General features: G+C 45.4%; 1 long non-coding RNA gene across 3 annotated transcripts in view; it reads left to right on the top strand.

The window, feature by feature from the left end:
- The first annotated feature begins 447 nt into the window (after positions 1-447).
- The window catches only part of LOC119113708 (uncharacterized), a 51,108-nt gene continuing 30,332 nt past the window's right edge, over positions 448-21,223 (top strand). For 2 of the 3 annotated variants that reach the window (XR_005095931.1, XR_005095932.1), the window contains exons 1-6: positions 448-534; positions 1,814-1,924; positions 8,845-8,955; positions 10,185-10,312; positions 17,735-17,845; positions 19,075-19,202. This is a non-coding gene — a long non-coding RNA (uncharacterized LOC119113708). The remainder of the gene's footprint in view (positions 535-1,813; positions 1,925-8,844; positions 8,956-10,184; positions 10,313-17,734; positions 17,846-19,074; positions 19,203-21,223) is intronic. The other variant, XR_005095933.1, reaches the window with a different exon arrangement.

The raw sequence follows: 21,223 nt of genomic DNA, 5'->3' as shown, positions 1-21,223 counted from the left end.
CCGTTATGAGTGCATCTGACCTGTATCAAGGTGAAAAACGGATTCCGTTTAACTTCAGTTAGTTATGCTTCATTATGTTCTCCGTACCCAAAAAATGTGTCCCATTAGTAGTGCACACCGTGCAACATCCTAATTCAACGAGGTGAGTAACGCAACGCTTGATCACAATCGGTCAGTACGTTCCATGTACATACATCCCGAATGCGTTGCATGGGCCATGTCGGCATTGTCCTCTACGCCCTTCCCTGTGTGACTAAGCACTACTCCGTGCACCATTGGCACGTTCGTAAACAAGGTTGCGAGTTGATGATATCACCTTGTTCTTGTAAATGTCGCCCGTACATCACAGGCCAGTTCGCCTGACCTTTAGAGGGGACGGGATGATTGACGCCCCCTCCGCCCTCATGGTTCGTTTTTGCCAGTATAAAAAGCGACCAAAGGCGGCATGGCATATCCTTTTGAGTCGTCTCTCACCAACAATGCGACTGCTGCCATTGATTGTCGTGCTTTGTGTGGTGTTGGTGACCACTGAAGGTGAGTTACTGGTGTTTTTCTTGGCAATGTCCCTCTTGTGTTGGTCCGCGGCTATTGGGCAATGGAAGTATATGACAGATATGACAATAAAAAGCTCCATAAAGAGACCATGAAAGTATCTGTGTTAGCCGGGGCGTGGTAGCACCATACGGAGAGTTCTTGGTCCTCGTTCTGTAAAGGTGAAAAACTGTCGCAAATCCGTTGCAAAAATGAAGACCCTCAGGGACTTTAGGAAGTGTGTGACCATTAAAGAAGATTTTCAAAGTCACGCTGTGGTGAACAATGGGGATGGACCCTATGTAATGATTATGGTTGTACTTTCGGGCAGCCAAGTAGAGATATTTGTGTGTGGCATATATCGGATGTGAATAATTTATTGTAAGTCATTCCATCATACTGCACTGCCGATTTCCACCTTTATCACCGAACTTCCGTGGTTGCCAAAGCAGATACCACTGGTAGGTGGGAGCGACAGAGACAGCATGTCCCCAAAATAGCTGATGGGCCTTTTACCCGCCTTCATATGTTCTGTGAGGACCTATGGTGCTAGACGTCTGCGCGACAAAAACTGTCAGCTTTATGTCTCACTTCCTCACGTTTCTACGCCTACTTTTCTTTTTACCATGGTAAAGCTGGTGTGCCAATGATAGGACTATTTTGTAGCAAGCAGTCTCGCAAACTGTGATCTGACTATGCATCTAGGCAAACTATCCAGTTGATAAAATACCCCGTCTGAAGCTAGTACTCGTAGTAGCAGCTGCTATATTGAGCAGAATCGTTCTGGTCGACTGACCATCCCAAAATGTCTTGTACCAGCACCACCGGGATGTGCACCAACCGGGTGGTGCGAAATCAACCGGATTATTAATCTTGTTAAACCGGGCGTGTCCTAATTTAGACATAAGTAAAAATGCAAAAAGGTAAAGTGATCCCATTCAGTCCCTCGCGGGTATGTGTTCGTGAGGTATTCGGGGGGCAATCACACCTCAACCAGCCCAGGAGAATCATGTATTCCTTGTGGGCAGTCACGATTGTCTGTCTGATTGGTGTCAAAGCTTTGATCGAGCCTTTTTTATTGAGATCGTAAAGAGCCCTTTGGGTTCCTTCAGTAACGCATTAGGCCGCTAGCCACATGCCAGATCTGTACCTCAACTGTCAGCACTTTAGACCGTCGTGCATACAGACATTGCATCGTGCTAAATGACTCCTTGAGTTCTAGCACGTCAAAAGTGTGGCAGGCTTCAACCGTAAACAGAATTAACCAACCGGTGCATTGCAGGTGGCAGGTGTCGCAAATTCGGCAAGGCGTGTGGAAAATGGAACAGGGATGTCTGCCGCTGGTGTTGGAGACCTCACAAGCGTCTCTGCTGTCTTCCGGGCGACACATACGGTGCGTTCCAGTCGTTGTCGCCTGGTGCTGAGCAAACGTTGTCGCCATGGTGATGTGTGACGCTATGAACTACAAAACTTCAGCTCAAACTAGGGGTCGTTAGTAACATGTTCATGAACTGTTGTCATGCATCACATCAATAGCTTACATGTAAGGTCATCTCTTACGAGATGTGCTATTTAGTTCTAGCATACGCTCGGGTGTGTGTGAAGTTGCCCGGATGTTTTTTTTTCAAAATTGATTGTGAACGGCGCGGCGTGGTCACACAGAACTTTGCATAGCCGTAAAAATTTAAAGGCTGGATCTTTTGATATGCAAGATTTAGGCGTACTTTGCGAGGTCACTGACCTATTGCAGGCCAAAATCAGGCCGTGGCTCTCAGCGAATACCATTTCTAGAATTGGTGCATTTCTGAACCACTGTGGATTTGTGCTACTCGAAACCCCAGCTGAAGCGGAGGTTTACCGTGAGATACTTGTCAACTCATGTCATACATGGCGTCGATCGCTCGCCCATCAGGCTTTCTCTCATGAAGTGCACTCTTCAGGTTTCTTAGAGATGCAATATGCATTTCGAGCATTGCATTTGCTCATGTTAGCAGCGATTTTTTAGTCATAGGATGGTTGTCATAGATGGCATGCTTCTACATTCAAATTGGCTGACGCTATGTTCGTCGAAGCTACAACAACCTGCTGCAGAGGATTTAACATCCACAAATCCCTGCAAGCGACCGTTCTCTAATTTCAGGTGAGTGCGGGAGAAAATGCAGTTTCCCAAATACCTGCAGCACACTAAACGGCAACTGTCACAAAGGATGGTGCTGCGTATACTGCAAAGGAAAACATTGCAAGAAAGGCTAGCTGCACCACTTGCTGCGAGCTGCCGCTGTCGTCAAGGGATGGATAACGACTGCACTGACGCCAGATGTGAAGTGACTGCAAGCACAAGGAAGACCCATGCTATGTTGGTGGCGTAACAGCAAGGTCGTACGTAATTCTCAACAGGCGTTTATGCGAACCGGACACTTAGCTGCTTGTAGTTGGGCTTTACGTTGAATGCAATTACGGAACCAACTATTTGTTAGCATCTGTTGTGCCAGCTCAAGATGCATCGGCGCCGGTCCGTAAAGCATGGGTATTGTGGCGTGCAGTGCGAACGACACCTGGTCATCTGACAAACGTGTACTCGACGTCCTCAGGTACAAAGTAGGTCATTTTCAGTTTGACAAAATGCCCATATCAGCGTCTCATGGATCGACAGGTCCAGACACAGACTCCTTTCTCGCTTAAGGTTATGGAATTCGGTGCATGTAATTCGTTGAAATTGAAAACATTGAAAACTGCAGAACTCAGAACATGGACGTTTTCTGCGGCGATCGCCTGCTCCTCGATCTCCTGAACTGCGACATTCCGAGCATTGATTTCTCTAATCCAAAGTCTCTTAACTTTGACCTTGTACCAGACCTTTTGACATTGTATCGGCCGAAAAGGCCTCGAACACCTGAACGTAGGCCACCTTAGCCCCGAATATTTCAACATCGACCTTTTGTGTCTCGGTTTCCCGAGCTTCTCAGGTCTGGACCTTGGCCTTCTGAGCACGACCTCCAGATTCTTGAGCCAACCTTGAAGAAAATCGTAGGAAAGCCTAAATAGTTGAGTTTTTCATGGCCCCTAACTGTTGCCTGGAAAATTTGGGCATTTTTTTGCATCTGTACAGTTTTGTTCACTGGCTGCTTCCATTTAACAGACAACCCGGCATATTTTCCTTGTTAAGTAACAAGTTCGATTATCAAGGCTTTCGGTGAGGTTTTCGCTCCATGCATATCGATTTTACATCAGATTCCTTCAGCCAGATTAATGAGCATGGGTTGATGACTAGATGAGTCAACTTCGAAGAAAAACATAAGGGCCACCTTATAGCTATGATTTCTTCCAACTATTTCAACTTACCTCTTGACAAGATGCGTGATGATCGTTTTCACATTTCATTTCCATCGTTTGTGTTGGGGTTTATCAGTGTTTTCATTTGATATGCGGCGCGGCCTACGCATGCTGTAACGCCGTTACACAAGCGAAACATTCTCTTAGATAGTTTTCCTACGTGATTTCGCCGTTCTAAAGATGGTCCGTATGGTTTCTGCAGCCATCAAAACGAGCATCGGTCGACGGTCTAATAAATTGCTATAAAAAAGCCCACAGGCAGCCCCATAGACAAAACGTTTTGCCGATCGTGTACATCTTCCACTCTAGGCACGGTAGGTCATATTTGTAGGCATCGCTGCCTTTGCATCAACAGGAGTTTCCACGAGATGATGCAGCTGGCCAGAATTTTGACTTCCTCGGGGAGATATTGGTCCGTAAAGTGCATGAGTGGTGCCAAATCTAGGCTGAATCTGGAGTAAGATACGCTGCAATATTGTTCCAGGCTATAAATTGATAGGATAATACGGGTAATTTATGTATCATTCATAACTAAGTATACAACGCTGAGCATTTGACGTAAAAGCTGTCTACTGGATGTCACTCTATAGAATCCAATTTCCTAACAAACAGAAGTGTTCCACATTGCTGTTTTGACCTGAACTAGCTATCTTGAGGACCTTTCGATACTGTTCACAATCCTGCCCTTTTTAAGACATTAGCCTCTCTAGCTTCTGAGCTATACGCCCACGACAGTGGGAAAGCTGCATCGGCAGAGTATTTCAAGGTCATCTTGGTATCCATGACGTAACCATATCGTCATTCAAATTCTGTCGTTCCAAAAGCCATGCAATGATTAATACGCGCACGGGTGACCGGTTGGACACCCTTCGCTCGGGTGGGAGTCAGTTTGACCCTGTGAGATCCCAGGAACTAAGAGAGAACTAAGGTCAATACTCACAGGGTGTATTGAATTATACGTGAACTCACTTGGATTAAATATTGAGGCTCCTAGGTCATGAACTTTGAGTGAAATCGGGTCAAGCAATGTCAAATTCCAGGGTAGTCTCCAAAGGGCTCCTAGAATATAGATGACTGTTCTAAGCAAAACCTCACATGCCTATTTCACGTCAGCGACCTTTTTGGACATTTTGAAGATCATGGTGACCAAAATCATACAAGACCGAATCAAGCTATGACGCGTTGAGGAGCATATTTACTACACAGAGCATTGTGTTGTCTACATCAGTCTTTTCCACTTAAGACGCATACCAACAGTTATAAGTGAGCTTACGTCATCATGTCCAGCGCTTGCTTTAATATTTTCAAATGTAGAGCATTCTATTTCAAGCGTATCTTGTTCCGTTTGAACCCGACCGAACTCATATATGCGCCATGTTTCACATGTGCATTCAACGTCCGAATCGTTCACAACAAATGCGGCTCTCTGTCTGCCTTAGCTCCATGGGAGCGACACCAATAATCGCGGAAAAGAAATACCAAAATCGCATCGCAACCTTAATGCCTTCAAACTTTATTATTCAAGGTGAGTAAAGCACCGCTTTATGGTATGGGAACACGCTGCGTGTACACACATTCTGAACGCCCTCGATAGGCCGTGTCGGCATTGTCCTCTACATTCTGCACAGTATGACTGAGCAGTGCTCCGTCTGCCATCGCCAAGCTCGTAAACAATAGTTGCAGTTAATGATTTCACCTCGTCAATGCAAATGTAACCGAACATTTTAGCTCGTTGACCTTTGGATGGGCGGGAATGATCAACTTCCCCTCCGCTTCCTGATCTGTGTTCACCGCTATATAAGGTGGTCAAAGGTAATCTAAGCATATTCTGTTCGGCGCCCCTCGCCAATCATGCGTCTGCTGACATTGATTGTCGTGTTTTGTCTGGTGCTGGTGACCATTGAGGGTGAGTTGCTGGTGGTCTTCTTGGTGAAGTTCGCCCGTGTTGGTTGAGGCTGTTTGACAGCGAAGGGATTATTAGAAATGACAAGGAATAGGTTGATAAGGTAGCTGCGGGAGCATTCTGTCAGTCGGGGCACCGCAGTACTGAACGGAGAGCTCATTGCGCCCGTGCTGTGAACGATATAAACTGTTGCAAGTCCACCTTCAAACAAGAAATTAAATCCATTAAGTGGCTTGGAGGGGTGCAAGATACTTAAAGAGAGCGTAATGCTGTTGAAAAATATTACAAAGCCATGCTCTGATGATCCATTGAAACCTTGTCATTGAACCCCTGTCATTAATCTTAACAGCACGCAGCGGCGCGGAGGTTTCGTCAAGAGGATATTACCAGCACATTCATGTTTTGTTTCTTAGTCAAACTTATGTGGTCAACATTTCAAAACGATGCAACCTTTTTATTGGACGACACTGGCGCACGCAGACAGTACCGGGAACATCAGGCTCACGGTAGTTCTCGGTAGTTCAAGTTTCTACGTAGTTCAACTTTCTAAGTAGCTCAAGTTCCTACTTAGCACGTGAATTGCAAAGGAAGGCTGCCGTAGCGTAAGTGTTATCTCTTTCTACATGCGATGGCTACGTTTCCAAAGCTATCGCAAGCTTTTTATAGAAAGCCATTTTCACCTCAAATAATCGTCTGGTTACCGAAAACAATCAAGATATTATAATTCAATGAAAAAATAGCAACGCACTGTTCCACCGGCGAAAAAGGTCTTGTTCTTAATGTCCTATGTTCCGTTGGCGCCAATAGCATAAAAAGCACAAAGTAATGTATGACGCCAATATAGGAATAAAAACGTTATTGTGTTGTGCCACTGCCGTGATGGCAAACACAAATGTGGTTTACCGGGTTCAGAAATGTGCTTACATTGTTGTTTCATCCATTTGTTTCCCTAGTTCAGCACGTCAGTATGTATGGTTTACTGGGTCACAAAGTCGCCGGATGATTTTTAATGCACTTGAGCCAGGCATATAGAGAGTGGAAAGTTTGAAGAAATGTACGACCTTTCTTGTCGTTCCTATACCAACGGCCACATCCTTGAATACATCAGTCCCTTAACACGCGCTCGGGTGGGAGGGGTCAAATTGCACCCCCTCCCCGAAAATTTTTCCCGAATGGTTCCGAACAATTCCCGGTCCCTGATCCGTAAAGATGAAAACTGTTGCAAAACAAGCTGCAAAAGTGAAGTCAGCAAGAGGAGTCTTTCTAGGGCGGCAAGGAACCCTCAAAGGGGAAGTTAAGTGGTCAGGCAGTGTATCGGATCCTTTCTTTGTACATGATGGTATGCGTCAAGGGGGTAACGTCTTACCACTGCTGTTCAATGTGTACATAGTTTAGCCTCTTTGTGAGTTGTAAATGTTACCAATCGGTTGTTATGTGGTGAAATGTACAGCGAATGAACTAGTCTCTGCTGTTGACAGGGTGCTTTTATCTACCACGAGGAGAGGGCTTGGAGCGTTGGCTCGGATACGCAAAGGATTTGCCATGCAGCAGAAATATTCAAATCAATAAAGAAAGCTGTGCATGTATTTCAACTCTCAAAGATCATATACAGTGCCACACCTGTCTAACTCAAGCTCCCCAACATCATTGTTAATGAATACATAATAGCATGAGCGGAGGAGCTTAAACATAGGCCTTTTAGTGGCCAGTTCTCTCAGTGGCAGTCATGTTATGCGAAGAGTTAAAGTGTCCTTGTATAACGGCAGAAAACTTTGATCTAACTGTTCCAAGCATATTATACCAGCGTGTATATTGTGAACTGTGCAACACTGTGAATGGAAAGAAAGGATTTCGAGAACGCTGTATGGCCTACCACTTATATAAAGAGAAGCTGGTAAGGGTGCCGCGGTGGACAAGGATTCATTATCTGTGTAAAAAGCTTGAACCTCTACCTATGGATATCTGGGAACAGCTTCTATGGATATGTGGGAAACGATCTCACCTTAAGCAGTGCTTGTTGTGTGAGCTCTGACCCCTGCCATCCGATCGCGCGATTCCAGGCAACGGCAGAATTTCATGGCGTACGTTTAACGTGCCGCAATGCTCGGCACGGTCCGTCCTGCCCTCTGACGTCACCTGACCTTTATCGCGGCCGCTGCCACCGGCCGCAGGCAATACCTGACAAGGACAAATAGAGAGCGCTCCAAACGACGCGAACGCACCCTGGCATGGGTGCCAGAATCGGAAGATAGGAGCTCTTACCAACTGAACGAACGGGACGGGAAAGTCTTGTCCCAGGTTAGCACCTATATAGTAGCTGGAGTTCAACCAAATACTCGTGTCCTGTTGAGAACAGCATTGTTGAGGCATTGCACGTAAGCAAGTAGAGGTTAGTGGGGTCATTGCCAGGACATGTGCGCATGCGAGACATGCATATAATTTTATGGCATCGAACCTTCCGGCAGTCAGCAGGTCACATGTTCGGGACATCTTTCCGCCCACCTGGGTCGGTTTGTCCGTGATCACCACCAAATGCACCAAGTAGGTCATGACCCAGAATAATGTCCTCCGACCTTTCAGGCAAGTACTGACTGCATTGCCTTCTGCCTTGATTTATGCTTGTGAGTGTGCTACGTTTGTCCTTTATGTGCGAAGATAGGTACCAGTCTGATGGTGGAAAAAGAACTGGATTATTAATACCCTTATTGCTATTAAACCAGACGTCTCTGATCTACCTCTCCGCAAAAGGTGCAAAAAGGTAAGATGATCCATTTGAGACCCCCAACGGGCGTGGGCATCAGGTATCGAGGCGGTATTCGCCCCCGAACGTACCCAGGAAAATCACGCTCCTGTGAGCAGTCACGATCATATGGTGTCAAATCTTTGATGGTAAAATAGCCTTTTGGTTCTCTGGAGCAATGTATACTCATATGCCAAATCTACGTCACAATTTCCAGCATTTCAGACCGTCATGCAAACAGAAGTTATATCGTACTGAGTGACTCCATGAGTTCAAGGACGCTTAAGTCCTGGCAGGTTTCAGTCGTATTGGGAAGTAACCAACTCATGCATTGCAGGTCGAAAATGTTACAAATTCGGCCAGGCGTGCGGAAGATGGAACAGGGATGTCTGCCGCTGGTGCCGGAAACCTCACAAGCGTCTCTGCTGTCGCTCGGGCGACACCTTCGGTACGTTCCAGCCTTTGCCACCTGGTGCAGAGCAAACGTGTCGCCATGGTGATGTAGTTGTGACGCTATAGAGTACGAAACTTCAGTTCAGATTAAGGGCTGTTAATAACATGTTCATGAACTGCTATCATGCACTGCATCGATAGCTCACAATGTAAGGTCTTACCTTAGGAGATGTGCTATTCGTCTTAACACACGCTCGGGTGTGGGTGAAGTTGACCCCGATTGTTTTTTTTTAATGGATTGCGAACGGTGCGACGTAGTGACGCCCAACCTTGCATAGCCGAAGACAATTAACTGCTGGATCTTTTGGTGTACCAAAATTAAATGTACCTTGTGACGTCGCTGAGCTGTGGCAGGTAAAATCAGGCCGTGGCTATCAGCGAAGGCCATTTCGAGGAAATCGTTCATTTGTTAACTTTATAAACACAACTTGCATTGAACGAGGCCAGATATAAAGATAATACCAAGGCCAAGACCAAACTTTTTTATTCGAGGGCTTGCTTGTTGAGGTGGTTTTTGGCGCTCATTTTGAACTTAACAATGATTGGACATACATGATCCATGGACGTATAAAAGGTCAGATTAGTTCACTGACCTAAAATGACGAAAATTGATATTTTACTTGTATAAACGTACTGCCTTGCTGCATTTCTGGGGCTTTTCTATGCCCGAAAGGGAGTCAATCTTCTAGATTTTTTATCACTGTGACCTTCTTGTGGTCAAACAAGGTCACCAACCTTAAATTGGCTGGACGCACGGCGGTTACATGAAGGGGTCTGGAGACAATAACCTGGAGCTTGACCTTGTTTGACCTCGTTTGACCACAAGTATGTGACGTAAGAAAGCAAAATTTTGACACAAGTGAGTCCGTATACAAACAACTCACTCTGTCAATATCGTGCCTCTAGTTCTCATATTGTTCTGAGATGGCAGCGGGTCAAATCGACCACCACCCGAGCGAAGGGTATTGAACCGACCACCGCGGCGTTAAAGATGGGTGTTAACGAATGTTCAAGATGCCATTAGCGTTTGGACTGTGTTCATTTTCAGATCATAGCGTGCCCATATCAGATGCGTTTTCGCGTCGAGAGCATAGGAACATTGCTATGAATAATACGTGCTTATTTTTACGATAAATGACGAAATATTTGTTGACGTTGCACACCATTTATTTTGTAATATCCACCATGCACCCATTGTGACAACCGATCACTCTCTCATTTCAGAGGAATGCAAAGCAAAATGCCACTACCCATATCAATGCCGCACATTAGGAGGAACGTGTACCAAAGGATGGTGCTGTCCTCTGTACTATCTGTAGACGGCCGCCACGTCGAAGACACCGATGTTTCAGGTGAACTATATTTCATGACCGCCCATCGCCAACACCGCGCCTCAACTCCTCGTGGACGCTGACAGGGAAACAACGAAACCTCGGAAATGGACAGACTAGAGCTGGAACTTAACAGAAAGGAAACAGACCGAACGGAGACTAAAATTAACAATACAAAATGAAACGAAAATAGCATGGATTAACTAACACTTAATGAGACCTTAAGATAATAGCAAACTAAGTGACTCAGCAAACGAGAAGCGAGCACTAATTCAAACTAGAAATGCAAACGGTACACCGACTATATTTCGAAGCCATTGATAGACAGGTAAGCTGTACCGGCGAGTACCGGCTGCCAATGTCGTCAAGGGATGGATGAAAACTATAATGATGTTGATACATGCGTACGATAATCCGTCACTGCATGCACATCTAATTCATGTTTTATGTTGTTGGCAGTTAGACGAGGCCATATGCGATTCTTTGCACATGTTTAAGTAAACCGCACAATCAGCTTCTTGTGAAAGAGCGTTGCATGAAATACAACTACGGCGTCTTGTATATATTTGCATGCGTTGTGCCAGTTTAAAACATCGAGGCGACGGCTCGCAAAAGGTGACCGTGGAAGCACGGTATCGCGGAGAACGCCATACTGCAGTAGTCTTCCCGCAACAAGAACCTAACGAGATGCTATCAAGAATAGAACATTTTGGGGTTGGTTTTTCTTGGCGGTGGTATCCAGATTTGCATAGTTTGCATCTCAAATGGGAGTGTCCACGCCAGGACCGGAAGACCCAGCTACAAACTCCCCGGTCTCTAAAGACCAGGTCTCCATCACACATCTTCCGGGGCACCGCAAGTATTCTGAGCTCCAACAATCCCAGCAGCAACCTTTATAGCGATGACCGTTCGTACATCAATCTTTACGCCGCCGTGCATCGGTCTTTGTGCCGCCGTAATAGGGTAGGTGCATGCTGCGAACATCAGCTTTTTATTGTCCATTGTCAGTGCCTCGATCTCCTGAACAGAGGGGGAGATTGTCTATAACTTTTCTCCCAGACAACGTAGGTGATATTTTTGTGTGCCTTTGACGGGGTCAAAGAGAGTGTTCAGACGATCATGCACCTTGCTTGGAATTCGGTGCACGTAATCCGTTGAAATTACAAACATTGAAAACTGCAGCACTCAGAACATGGACGTTTTCTGCGGCTATCGCCAGCTCCTCGATCTCCTGAACCGCGACATTCTGAGCATTGATTTCTCGAATCCAAACTCTCTTAACTTTGACATTGTACCAGACCTTTGACATTGTATCGGCCGAAAGGGCCTCGAACACCTGAACGTAGGCCAACTTGGCGCAGAATATTTCAACATCGACCTTCTGTGTCTCGGCTTCCTGAGTTCTCAGGTCTGGACCTTGGCCTTCTGAGCATAACCTCCGGATCCTTGAGCCAACCTTCAAGAAAATCGCAGGAAAGCCTAAAGATTTGAGTTTTTTATGGTCTCTAACTTTGCCTGGAAAATTTGGGCATTTTTTGCATCTGTGCAGTTTTGTTCACTGGTGCTTCCATTTAACAGAAAACTAGGCATATTTTTCTCGTTAGGTAAGTAACAAGGTCGATTATCAAGGCTTTCGGGGAGGTTTTCGCTCCCCGAGTATCGATTTTCCATCAGATTCCTTCACCCAGACTAATGAGCATGGGTTGATGACTAGATGAGTCAACTTCGAAGAAAAACGTAAGGGCCACCCTATAGCCATCATTTCTTCCAACCATTTCAACCTACCTCTTCACAAGATGCGTGATGATCATTTTCACATTCCATTTCCATGGTTTGTCTTGGGGCTTATTACTGTTTTCATTTGATATGCAGCGCCTCCTACGCATGCTGTAACGCCGTTACACAAGCGAAACATTCTCTTAGATAGTTTTCCTACGTGATTTCGCCGTTCTAAAGATGGTCCATATGGTTTCTGCAGCCATCAAAACGAGCATCGGTCGACGGTCTAATAAATTGCTATAAAAAAGCCCACAGGCAGCCCCATAGACAAAACGTTTTGCCGATCGTGTACATCTTCCACTCTAGGCACGGTAGGTCATATTTGTAGGCATCGCTGCCTTTGCATCAACAGGAGTTTCAACGAGATGATGCAGCTGGCCAGAATTTTGACTTCCTCGGGGAGATATTGGTCCGTAAAGTGCATGAGTGGTGCCAAATCTAGGCTAAATCTGGAGTAAGATACGCTGCAATATTGTTCCAGGCTATAAATTGATAGGATAATGCGGGCAATTTATGTATCATTCATAACCAAGTATACAACGCTGAGCATTTGACGTAAAAGCTGTCTACTGGATGTCACTCTATAGAATCCAATTTCCTAACAAACAGAAGTGTTCCACATTGCTGTTTTGACCTGAACTAGCTATCTTGAGGACCTTTCGATACTGTTCACAATCCTGCCCTTTTTAAGACATTAGCCTCTCTAGTTTCAGAGCTATACGCCCACGACAGTGGGAAAGCTGCATCGGCAGAGTATTTCAAGGTCATCTTGGTATCCATGACGTAACCATATCGTCATTCAAATTCTGTCATTCCACAAGCCATGCAGTGATTTATACGCGCACGGGTGACCGGTTGGACACCCTTCGCTCGGGTGGGAGTCAATTTGACGCTGTGAGATCCCAGGAACTAAGAAAGAATACACAAAACTCACAGGGTGTATTGACCTATACGTGAACTCATTTAGATTAAATATTGAGTCTCCTAGGTCATGAACTTTGAGTGAAATCGGGTCAAGCAATGTCAAATTCCAGGGTAGTCTCCAAAGGGCTCCTAGAATATAGATAACTGTTCTAAGCAAAACCTCACATACCCATTTCACGTCAGTGACCTTGTTTGACATTTTGAAGATCATAGTGACCAAAATCATACAAGACCGCCTTAACTTTTGCATTGGGATAAGCGACAAAGATTGCGCTAGGCATATGTTCCTAAAAACAAAATGCCAACCTGGGTCATTCTAGGTCACTGACATATTCAGACCTTACGGAAGTACATGGAAGGTGTATAATACGGTTCCAGTTATCAATAAATTCGAAATAAGCACCAGGAACTACCCCATACATCAAACGCTAGAGTAATAAAACATGTTGTGATTGACCATTGTCTGACCCTCATACCTGACCTTAGGTCAGTGTAATTTGTTCATTCAATAGCTGTGTTGGCTAAGAAAGCATCTTAGAGATGTATGGCTTCGTCTAACACTCTAACGTTGTTGGATAAGGCTGAACGATTCCTTCGAAATTGCCTTCGCTGAAACCATGGCCTTACTTTGACCCACCATAGGTCAGCGACCTTGCAAGGACATCTAAACGTTTGATCCCCGACGATCCGCTATTCAATTTTCTACAGCTATGCAAAATTTGACGCGACTACGCCGTGTCGTTCGGAAATTATTCCACAAAAACATTCGGGGGAGGGGTCAATTTCCCCCCTCCCCCGAGCGTGTGTTAAAGCCAAACAAATCTTATTGTCGGGGCGTTTATATCTGACATTCGGGAGCGCGATTTCCAGATGTGACATCCGTCAATTGGCTTCCAATCGATGTTGTGCAAGGTGCAATCACGTAATCAAGCTATGATGCACTGAGGAGCATATTTACTACACAGAGCATAATGTTGTCTACAACAGTCTTTTCCACTTAAGAAGCATATCAACAGTTATAAGTGAGCTTATGTCATCATATCCAGCGCTTGCTTGAATATTTTCAAATGTAGAGCATTCTATTTCAAGCGTATCTTGTTTAGTTTAAACCCGACCGAACTCATATTTGCGTCATGTTTCACATGTGTATTCAACGTCCGAATCGTTCACAACAAATGCGGCTCTTTGTCTAGCTCAGCTCCATGGAAGCGACACCAAAAATCACGGAAAAGAAATACCAAAATCGCATCGCAACCTTAATGCCTTCAAACTTTATTATTCAACGTGAGTAAAGCGCCGCTTTATTGGATGGGAACAAGCTGCGTGTACACACATTCTGAACGCCTTCGATGTGCCATGTCGGCACTGTACTCTACATTCTGCCCGGTATGACTGAGCAGTGCTCCGTCTGCCATCACCACGCTCGTAAACAAGGGCTGCAGTTAAGGATTTCACCTCGTCAATGCAAATGTCATCGAACATTTTAGCTCGTTGATCTTTGGAGGGACGGGAATGATCGACTCCCCTCTGCTTCCTGATCCGTGTTCACCGCTATATAGGGCGATCAAAGGTAACCTAAGCATATTCTGTTCGGTGCCCCTCGCCAATCATGCGTCTGCTGACATTGATTGTCGTGTTTTGTCTGGTGCTGGTGACCATTGAGGGTGAGTTGCTGGTGCTCTTCTTGGTGAAGTTCGCCCGAATTGGTCGAGGCTGTTTGACAGCGAAGGAATGATTAGAAATGACAAGGAAAAGGTCGATAAGGTAGCTGTGGGAGCATTCTGTCAGTCGGGGCGCCGCAGTACTGAACGGAGGGCTCCTTGCGCCAGTGCTGTGAACGATATAAACTGTTGCAAGTCCACCTTCAAACAAGAAATTAAATCCATTAAGTGGCTTGGAGGGGTGCAAGATACTTAAAGAGAGCGTAATGCTGTTGAAAAATATTACAAAGCCATGCTCTGATGATCCATTGAAACCTTGTCATTGAACCCCTGTCATTAAGCTTAACAGCACGCAACGGCGCGGAGGTTTCGTCAAGAGGATATTACCAGCACATTCATGTTTTGTTTCTTAGTCAAACATATGTGGCCAACATTTCAAAACGATGCAACCTTTTTATTGGACGACACTGGCGCACGCAGACAGTACCGGGGATATCAGGCTCACGGTAGTTCTCGGTAGTTCAAGTTTCTACGTAGTTCAACTTTCTAAGTAGCTCAAGTTCCTACTTAGCATGTGAATTGCAAAGGAAGGCTGCCGTAGCATGAGTGTTATCTCTTTCTACATGCGATGGCTACGTTTCCAAAGCTATCGCGGGCTTTTTATAGAAAGCCATTTTCACCTCAAATAATCGTCTGGTTACCGAAAACAATCAAGACATTATAAATCAATGAAAAAATAGCAAAGCACTGACACTGTTCCACCGGCGAAAAAGGTATTGTTCTTAATGTCCTATGTTCCATTGGTGCCAATAGCATAAAAGGCACAAGGTAATGTATGACGCCAATATAGGAATAAAAACGTTATTGTGTTGTGCCACTGCCATGATGGCAAACACAAATGTGGTTTACCGGGTTGAGAAATGTGCTTACATTGTTGTTTCATCCATTTGTTTCCCTAGTTCAGCACGTCAGTATGTATGGTTTACTGGGTCACAAAGTCGCCGGATGATTTTTAATGCACTTGAGCCAGGCATATAGAGAGTGGAAAGTTTGAAGAAATGTACGACCTTTCTTGTCGTTCCTATACCAACGCCCACATCCTTGAATACATCAGTCCCTTAACACGCGCTCGGGTGGGAGGGGTCAAATTGCCCCCCTCCCCGAAAATTTTTCCCGAATGGTTCCGAACAATTCCCGGTCCCTGATCCGTAAAGATGAAAACTGTTGCAAAACAAGCTGCAAAAGTGAAGTCAGCAAGAGGAGTCTTTCTAGGGTGGCAAGGAACCCTCAAAGGGGAAGTTAAGTGGTCAGGCAGTGTATCGGATCCTTTCTTTGTACATGATGGTATGCGTCAAGGGGGTAACGTCTTACCACTGCTGTTCAATGTGTACATAGTTTAGCCTCTTTGTGAGTTGCAAATGTTACCAATCGGTTGTTATGTGGTGAAATGTACAGCGAATGAACTAGTCTCTGCTGTTGACAGGGTGCTTTTATCTACCACGAGGAGAGGGCTTGGAGCGTTGGCTCGGATACGCAAAGGATTTGCCATGCGCAGAAATATTCAAATCAATAAAGAAAGCTGTGCATGTATTTCAACTCTCAAAGATCATATACAGTGCCACACCTGTCTAACTCAAGCTCCCCAACATCATTGTTAATGAATACATAATAGCATGAGCGGAGGAGCTTAAACATAGGCCTTTTAGTGGCCAGTTCTCTCAGTGGCAGTCATGTTATGCGAAGAGTTAAAGTGTCCTTGTATAACGGCAGAAAACTTTGATCTAACTGTTCCAAGCATATTATACCAGCGTGTATATTGTGAACTGTGCAACACTGTGAATGGAAAGAAAGGATTTCGAGAACGCTGTATGGCCTACCACTTATATAAAGAGAAGCTGGTAAGGGTGCCGCGGTGGACAAGGATTCATTATCTGTGTAAAAGCTTGAACCTCTACCTATGGATATCTGGGAACAGCTTCTATGGATATGTGGGAAACGATCTCACCTTAAGCAGTGCTTAGTTGTGTGAGCTCTGACCCCTGCCATCCGATCGCGCGATTCCAGGCAACGGCAGAATTTCATGGCGTACGTTAACGTGCCGCAATGCTCGGCACGGTCCGTCCTGCCCTCTGACGTCACCTGACCTTTATCGCGGCCGCTGCCACCGGCCGCAGGCAATACCTGACAAGGACAAATAGAGAGCGCTCAAACGACGCGAACGCATCCCGGCATGGGTGCCAGAATCGGAAGATAGGAGCTCTACCAACTGAACCAACGGGACGGGAAAGCCTTGTCCCAGGTTAGCATCTATATAGTAGCTGGAGTTCAATCAAATACTCGTGTCCGTTGAGAACAGCATTGTTGAGGCATTGCATGTAAGCGAAGCAGGGGTTAGTGGGGTTATTGCCAGGACATGTGCGCATGTTAGACATGCATATAATTTTATGGCATCGAACCTCCCGGCAGTCAGCAGGTCACATGTTCCGGACATCTTTTCGCCCACCTGGGTCGGTTTGGCCGTGATCGCCACCAAATGCACCAAGTAGGTCATGACCCAGAATAATGTCCTCCGGACCTTTCAGGCAAGTACTGACTGCGTTGCCTTCTGCCTTGATTTATGCTTGTGAGTGTGCTACGTTTGTCCTTTATGTGCGAAGATAGGTACCAGTCTGATGGTGGAAAAAGAACTGGATTATTAATACCATTATTGTTATTAAACCAGACGTCTCTGATCTACCTCTCCGCAAAAGGTGCAAAAAGGTAAGATGATCCATTTGAGACCCCCAAGAGGCGTGGGCATCAGGTATCGAGGCGGTATTCGCCCCCGAACGTACCCAGGAGAATCACGCTCCTGTGAGCAGTCACGATCATATGGTGTCAAATCTTTGATGGTAAAATAGCCTTTTGGTTCTCTGGAGCAATGTATACTCGTATGCGAAATCTACGTAACAATTTCCAGCATTTCAGACCGTCATGCAAACAGAAGTTATATCGTACTGAGTGACTCCATGAGTTCAAGGACGCTTAAGTCCTGGCAGGTTTCAGTCGTATTGGGAAGTAACCAACTCATGCATTGCAGGTCGAAAATGTTACAAATTCGGCCAGGCGTGCGGTAGATGGAACAGGGATGTCTGCCGCTGGTGCCGGAAACCTCACAAGCGTCTCTGCTGTCGCTCGGGCGACACCTTCGGTACGTTCCAGCCGTTGCCACCTGGTGCAGAGCAAACGTGTCGCCATGGTGATGTAGTTGTGACGCTATAGAGTACGAAACTTCAGTTCAGATTAAGGGCTGTTAATAACATGTTCATGAACTGCTGTCATGCACTGCATCGATAGCTCACAATGTAAGGTCTTACCTTAGGAGATGTGCTATTCGTCTTAACACACGCTCGGGTGTGGGTGAAGTTGACCCCGATTGTTTTTTTTTAATGGATTGCGAACGGTGCGACGTAGTGACGCCCAACCTTGCATAACCGAAGACAATTAACTGCTGGATCTTTTGGTGTACCAAAATTAAATGTACCTTGTGACGTCGCTGAGCTATTGCAGGTAAAATCAGGCCTTGGCTATCAGCGAAGGCCATTTCGAGGAAATCGTTCATTTGTTAACTTTATAAACACAACTTGCATTGAACGAGGCCAGATATAAAGATAATACCAAGGCCAAGACCAAACTTTTTTATTCGAGGGCTTGCTTGTTGAGGTGGTTTTTGGCGCTCATTTTGAACTTAACAATGATTGGACATACATGATCCATGGACGTATAAAAGGTCAGATTAGTTCACTGACCTAAAATGACGAAAATTGATATTTTGCTTGTATAAACGTACTGCCTTGCTGCATTTCTGGGGCTTTTCTATGCCCGAAAGGGAGTCATTCTTCTAGATTTTTTATCACTGTGACCTTCTTGTGGTCAAACAAGGTCACCAACCTTAAATTGGCTGGACGCACGGCGGTTGCATGAAGGGGTCTGGAGACAATAACCTGGAGCTTGACCTTGTTTGACCTCGTTTGACCACAAGTATGTGACGTAAGAAAGCAAAATTTTGACACAAGTGAGTCCGTATACAAACAACTCACTCTGTCAATATCGTGCCTCTAGTTCTCATATTGTTCTGAGATGGCAGCGGGTCAAATCGACCACCACCCGAGCGAAGGGTATTTAACCGACCACCGCGGCGTTAAAGATGGGTGTTAACGAATGTTCAAGATGCCATTAGCGTTTGGACTGTGTTCATTTTCAGATCATAGCGTGCCCATATCAGATGCGTTTTCGCGTCGAGAGCATAGGAACATTGCTATGAATAATACGTGCTTATTTTTACGATAAATGACGAAATATTTGTTGACGTTGCACACCATTTATTTTGTAATATCCACCATGCACCCATTGTGACAACCGATCACTCTCTCATTTCAGAGGAATGCAAAGCAAAATGCCACTACCCATATCAATGCCGCACATTAGGAGGAACGTGTACCAAAGGATGGTGCTGTCCTCTGTACTATCTGTAGACGGCCGCCACGTCGAAGACACCGATGTTTCAGGTGAACTATATTTCATGACCGCCCATCGCCAACACCGCGCCTCAACTCCTCGTGGACGCTGACAGGGAAACAACGAAACCTCGGAAATGGACAGACTAGAGCTGGAACTTAACAGAAAGGAAACAGACCGAACGGAGACTAAAATTAACAATACAAAATGAAACGAAAATAGCATGGATTAACTAACACTAAATGAGACCTTAAGATAATAGCAAACTAAGTGACTCAGCAAACGAGAAGCGAGCACTAATTCAAACTAGAAATGCAAACGGTACACCGACTATATTTCGAAGCCATTGATAGACGGGTAAGCTGTACTGGCGAGTACCGGCTGCCAATGTCGTCAAGGGATGGATGAAAACTATAATGATGTTGATACATGCGTACGATAATCTGTCACTGCATGCACATCTAATTCATGTTTTATGTTGTTGGCAGTTAGACGAGGCCATATGCGATTCTTTGCACATGTTTAAGTAAACCGCACAATCAGCTTCTTGTGAAAGAGCGTTGCATGAAATACAACTACGGCGTCTTGTATATATTTGCATGCGTTGTGCCAGTTTAAAACATCGAGGCGACGGCTGGCAAAAGGTGACCGTGGAAGCACGGTATCGCGGAGAACGCCATACTGCAGTAGTCTTCCCGCAACAAGTACCTAACGAGATGCTATCAAGAATAGAACATTGTGGGGTTGGTTTTTCTTGGCGGTGGTATCCAGATTTGCATAGTTTGCATCTCAAATGGGAGTGTCCACGCCAGGACCGGAAGACCCAGCTACAAACTCCCCGGTCTCTAAAGACCAGGTCTCCATCACACATCTTCCGGGGCACCGCAAGTATTCTGAGCTCCAACAATGCCAGCAGCAACCTTTATAGCGATGACCGTTCGTACATCAATCTTTACGCCGCCGTGCATCGGTCTTTGTGCCGCCGTAATAGAGTAGGTGCATGCTGCGAACATCAGCTTTTTATTGTCCATTGTCAGTGCCTCGATCTCCTGAACAGAGGGGGAGATTGTCTATAACTTTTCTCCCAGACAACGTAGGTGATATTTTTGTGTGCCTTTGACGGGGTCAAAGAGAGTGTTCAGACGATCATGCACCTTGCTTGGAATTCGGTGCACGTAATCCGTTGAAATTACAAACATTGAAAACTGCAGCACTCAGAACATGGACGTTTTCTGCGGCTATCGCCAGCTCCTGGATCTCCTGAACCGCGACATTCTGAGCATTGATTTCTCGAATCCAAAGTCTCTTAACTTTGACATTGTACCAGACCTTTGACATTGTATCGGCCGAAAGGGCCTCGAACACCTGAACGTAGGCCAACTTAGCGCCGAATATTTCAACATCGACCTTCTGTGTCTCGGCTTCCCGAGTTCTCAGGTCTGGACCTTGGCCTTCTGAGCATAACCGCCGGATCCTTGAGCCAACCTTCAAGAAAATCGCAGGAAAGCCTAAAGATTTGAGTTTTTATGGTCTCTAACTTTGCCTGGAAAATTTGGGCATTATTTGCATCTGTGCAGTTTTGTTCACTGGTGCTTCCATTTAACAGAAAACTAGGCATATTTTTCTCGTTAGGTAAGTAACAAGTTCGATTATCAAGGCTTTCCGGGAGGTTCTCGCTCCCTGAATATCGATTTTCCATCAGATTCCTTCACCCAGACTAATGAGCATGGGTTGATGACTAGATGAGCCAACTTCGAAGAAAAACGTAAGGGCCACCCTATAGCCATCATTTCGTCCAACCATTTCAACCTACCTCTTCACAAGATGCGTGATGATCATTTTCACATTCCATTTCCATCGTTTGTCTTGGGGTTTATTAGTGTTTTCATTTGATATGCAGCGCGTCCTACGCATGCTGTAACGCCGTTACACAAGCGAAACATTCTCTTAGATAGTTTTCCTACGTGATTTCGCCGTTCTAAAGATGGTCCATATGGTTTCTGCAGCCATCAAAACGAGCATCGGTCGACGGTCTAATAAATTGCTATAAAAAAGCCCACAGGCAGCCCCA

This window comes from Pollicipes pollicipes, unplaced genomic scaffold, assembly GCF_011947565.3.
Source record: "Pollicipes pollicipes isolate AB1234 unplaced genomic scaffold, Ppol_2.1 Scaffold_7262;HRSCAF=8765_pilon_pilon_pilon, whole genome shotgun sequence".
NCBI lineage: Eukaryota > Metazoa > Arthropoda > Thecostraca > Pollicipedomorpha > Pollicipedidae > Pollicipes > Pollicipes pollicipes.
This window is presented reverse-complemented; position numbering and strand designations above follow the sequence as displayed.